At 42.2% G+C, this 4,887-nt stretch overlaps 1 long non-coding RNA gene across 6 annotated transcripts; it reads right to left on the bottom strand.

Annotated features, from left to right (window-relative positions):
* Positions 1–1,386: 1,386 nt before the first annotated feature.
* On the bottom strand, positions 1,387–4,659 carry LOC129736939 (uncharacterized). Of its 6 annotated transcripts, none has more exons than XR_008734172.1 (3): positions 4,330–4,659; positions 3,487–4,242; positions 1,387–3,356 (listed from the first exon to the last, which is right to left on the bottom strand). It is a non-coding gene; the product is annotated as an uncharacterized LOC129736939 (long non-coding RNA). The 6 variants fall into 6 exon arrangements; XR_008734173.1 differs by having other exon boundaries at positions 3,487–3,588; positions 4,047–4,659; XR_008734170.1 differs by having other exon boundaries at positions 1,387–3,049; positions 3,271–3,356; positions 3,487–4,659.
* Between the last annotated feature and the right edge of the window lie 228 nt (positions 4,660–4,887).

Raw genomic sequence — 4,887 nt, forward strand, 5'->3', positions numbered from 1 at the left:
TATTGCGCCAGATTTTGGCATCTTCAAAGGGTTGATTTCTATTTCCTTGTAATTGAAACTGGTAAGACTCACCAAAACAATGAGTGAAAAAACCCTGAGTATTAACTTCATATCAAGCATGGTTTAAATTGTGCAATGAGCACCTTGTCTATACATATGGGAAATACATACTTCCCCAAGCGGGAATTAGTTACTGATAACTCCACAGTGTGATGTAGCGACAACTTCCAGTGTTCTCTAAGATAAAAGTTAGTATTTCGTCAACCAAGAGAATTAGATGAAAAGGATACCACATAATAAGAGTTATTATTGTGGAGGTGCCAGCTCCAGCCCAACAATTTTAAATTGAAGCTTGCTGGTGATTTCCACCCCTCTAACCTGGTCTGAGCTCTGCACTCTGGACCACCACTGCCTGTTACCTGTGAAATCATGGGGTTTCTGCTCTCAGGAGTGGCAAAGGGGGGGGTTTCAATCACACCGTGCAGAATCCTGTTATCTCCCTCCCTGCGGTGTGTCCCTGTGTGGTCGGATCCTGCTCCTCCAGCCTCTGTTTCCACCAGTGCTACCTCTCATCCTCCCAACCATTCTGGGAGAGACACTACAGAGTGCTTCAAGTGAATGTATATCATTGACAGGCAAATGGAAAATTTTATAGCATCATTTGAACTTTTGGTTCGAGCCTCTTGAAGAAATGATCCACCAAGACAAGAACTGCCTGTTTTGTAAAGAATTTACTTCTCTCCTGTGACAAGAAATGTCTTAAAGGTCTGCTTGCCTGTCCAAGTTTTGCTCTCTGCAATTACATTAATGCATATGTTTCACTGAAGCTCTGAAAGTGCTGGTGCTGGCAAGCTATGAGATACTTAGGCTCAGACCAACACAAAGTACATGGAAAACTGAATATTTTGTTGCACAAATGCGGAGCATCTAGACTCAGGGTTTGCACCTGTGCAATTACTTTGATGTAGTCATACTGGAGCAAGGAGAGAAAAAAAAGCAATGTAGACTCAGCTTTCAGCTGACAGAAAAATAAAAACACAGCTTGTGGTTGTGTGAACTGATCTGTGATAAAAATGTTTGCATAAAATTACATGCAAATGACTGTGAAGTACAAACATACCCACAAGAAAGTCTGTTCCACTCAGGACCAGAAGCAGAAGTACTGGAAATATAGGAAGCAAACTTGACCTCAAGGAAGTTACAGGGTGAGGGTGTGAGCCTCTTTCAGCCAAAATCAGTGATAAAACACCCAGTTATCTCACTAGGCACAGGGTCACCCCCTGGTTTTGGAAACAAAGGGATTCTCTCTAGCTCAGAAAAGATTTTGGTGAGCACCCAAATTTTTGTTGCTTTTACAGACCTTGCAGATATATGAAAACCCTAGAAGTGCACCTTGTGGGGGGTATTTCTTTGAGACCCTGTGTGGAGACGGAGGTTGGGATGGGCAGTCAAGGTGCAGCAGAGGAGACATTTCCAGTCATCTGTCCCATTCATTTTGCCAAGGCATGATTATTCTGCCTCTTAGAAATCGTAACTCCTTTGGGGAATGGGGACAGCTCCAGCCAGTGTGACTCTAAGCTCCAGATAAGTGCTCACCTACTGAAGACAGTTGCTCATGTTGGTGTCTCTTGGCTGCCTCTTGAAGGACACTTTACCTTTCTAAAAGCTTCTCTTCATCATCTTTCATCTGCAGGTGGCTTTGTACAGAAGACTGCAGGTTGCCTGCTTGTGTGCTAAGCCATCTGAGTGAGCCACAGCAATTTAACCAGGCTCTTCCTGAGATAGTGTAGTATATAGACATACATATTTTTAGGGGTCTGAGAGGTCAAAGATATACATACACACACACATATACTTGTAAGTATGTGTAAATAAAAAATTAGTTTTCACCTTTATTTTAACCAAAGACAGAAAAAGTAATAATTATAACTTAAATAGCGTTGATGCAAAATCACAACAGTATTTTGATTATCTGATCTTATCTTTCCTTTGATGATCTGGGTTGCACAACAATTACAGCTAACTCTGCAAAGGCTGAGAGATAGCATAATATTGCTCATAAAGGTTATCATCTCGCTGCTTCTCATCATGGCCACATTGTTGTTAATAACCCAAGCTTGAGTTAAACCAGGAATACTTATCTTTAATATATATTTCCTGCTCCCATATATTTCAGGGAAAAGCATTGAATTTATTGGCAAGTAGGACAAACAAAAACAGACCCTCCCGAGATGCTAAGCACATATAAAAATCCAGATGTTTCCAGCATCAGGACATTTATTTTTTTTCTTTCTTTTGGTCTCTGTTTTCCTGCCAGGCCTACAGGAAAGCACACACAGAATGAAACAGTTCTCCAATAGTAGCTTTGAGGAGCAAACTCTATAAACAAGAAAAACAAACATGGTCAAAATCAAACCTTTTCCTCCTTTGTCATCTGTTTGGCTGCTGCTGCCGAGACCCAGGCTCATACCTGGGGTAAGAGTTTTTCCTGTTTCTTCCGAGGCCCCGCTTATGTGACCTGGAGACTTCTAAGGCTGGGAAAAGGAGGAGGCGAGGGGGTGTCTCATGCTGCAGATCCTTCCTGCAAGATGTCTAAGTGGTGACTGCTTATTGATCCTGAGCCTGCGTTTGGCGGTGGAGATAAAGTTGTGTTTGTTGTACATCTCGCTGTGGCCAGGGCATCCTTATCTCTGCTGCAAATCAGGGGCAATGCGGCTTCTGCAGGTTCTGGGGGAGGCTGGGGAGGGAAAAGACCTTGTGCTCAGGACTAAGGAATTTCCCTTATTATCTGATTAATCTTTAGGACTTCCCTGCCTTCCTTCCCCTCGTCTTACAATCACACTGTGTATAGGCCTGGAGGACTCCTGGGAGTTGAAAGGACACGCTGATTTATTCATTGTTGCATTACTGCATTAATGAAGGGCAGTAGTCTTTCCAACTCGGTGGGTTCTCTAGACTTGATAAAACTTGCACAAAAACACTGGGAGGATTCCTCTGCTGCATTGCTACTACTCCTCTGCTTTATTAAATAAGTGCTGCATTAGGTAGTCTGCAAAATATTAGTGCAATTAGTGATTTACATTGATATAAATTTGATAGTGACCTGTGATAAGAGAATGATACTACAGCATCTTGCTGATGCTACTTTTCTTCTCCGAGTGTTATTTCCCAATATCTTTCTTCATCCTGACCTAGCAGTAATGAAGTCAATGAAAACTTTCCTTTTGATGTGAGAGGGAGCAGGAAAAAACTCACCCTGAGATTACTTACACAAGCCTGGCTCTCATTAAAGTTACTGGAAAAAATATATGTGTGTCCAGTTTGTATACGGAAATTATGTTGATTGTCCCTTCTGGCTGTAACAAAAAAAAACCAAAAAAAAAAAAAAACAAAAAAAACCAAACCAAAAAAAAAAAACCCAAGCAAAATAATTTAGGAAAGAGAGCATAAATCCAACAAAGAATATTTTTCCAGTGTACTAAGTACCATGTATTCCATGGTTTTGCTCACTGCTCAGTAGGGGAACTCATTTTCAAAGGAGGATAGCAAAGTTAATCCAGTTCTGTTTTCTTTTGCTTACTAAAAGAGCTGAAAGACAAGCATTTGTTAATTGCACGTACAGAAAATGCACATCCAGAGCTCAGTTTAATCCCCAAAGTTACAAAGATTCCAAGAAAACCAGTTAAAATTAGGAGGAAAGAGGGGAAAGAGGAAATTCCCTCTTTCTTTTTTCCTTTTCTTATAAAAAATTTTTCAGATTGTGGTGGAAAAACCAAATGTTGAAAACTGTCCTTCAGTTACACTCTGTAAATCCTGGACTTTCTGTCAATTCAATGTATCTTGTTTCATCGAGCTCTAGCAAGAAGTTTACTGACAGAGGGAAAATGTCTTTATTGCCGAGAGAATGGTTTGCTGTGCCACTATCAGCTGTGTTAACAGCAACTCCCAAAACACTGTTAAGGATATAACTTTGCAGCCAAGTTTCTCCTGGAAGAGCTGACAGGTTCTCTTTAGACATATGGCTGCTGCCTGACCATGAGGCTTACCAGGAACAGTGGTCACGTTGCATGACAAAATGTACATTTTCTGCCACACAGATTTGCCCACTAGAAAAGGCATCTTCATGGCAAAGACCATGGTTTGCTCTCTGAGCCATCGCTAGATGTCGGACAGCCTGCTCTGCATTTCTGTTGCCTCTCTGTCCAAGGACAGCAAGTCACACTTAATCAGCAAAACTGACATCTGCAAAACTGGGAGTTTCACATAAGGCTCCAAAGCCAGCAACTGAAGAAAGTAATTTTCCAAATATCTGATTCACCCTCTGCTCACCAGCTACCAGCGGGTGCTGCTGCGTGCCCTGCCCCTCAGAGAACCAGAACGCCTCTTGAGCTGTTGCAAGCATGACCGTAGCTGATGATCTTAGTCACCTCGCTGTTAAAGTCTTGCCCTCGCGTCATTGCTGAAAGACTTGATCTTTTTCTGTTTTTACAACAGGAACCCTTCTCTCATCACTTCCCAACATGCCACAGCAGAACAGAGCTATCGCCCATCCTCTCGTATTTGCCCTTCTGAGGACAGAATGCTCTTTGAAAGGCACTGTCCCATTTGGGGATTATTTCCTAAGACTCAATCCAACAGCCATCTGCTGTGCTTGCTATGTTGACCCATAACAGGGCACAGGAAATCTCACTTCTCCCAGCCATGGGTACGCAGTGACCAGTATCTACCTCTTCCCTATATTTTTTTTTTCCGATTGGCTCTGTGGTTACAGTAACTAAGCCCCCCTTGGGTCCTTGGGAAGTCCCATTGCCTCCTCAACACAAAATTGCCTCACGTAGTTGTCTGCAAGAAATCTCAACGAACTGCGTGACTTTTCCCTTTGGTTTT

This window comes from Falco cherrug, chromosome 10 (assembly GCF_023634085.1).
Source record: "Falco cherrug isolate bFalChe1 chromosome 10, bFalChe1.pri, whole genome shotgun sequence".
Taxonomy (NCBI): Eukaryota; Metazoa; Chordata; class Aves; order Falconiformes; family Falconidae; genus Falco; species Falco cherrug.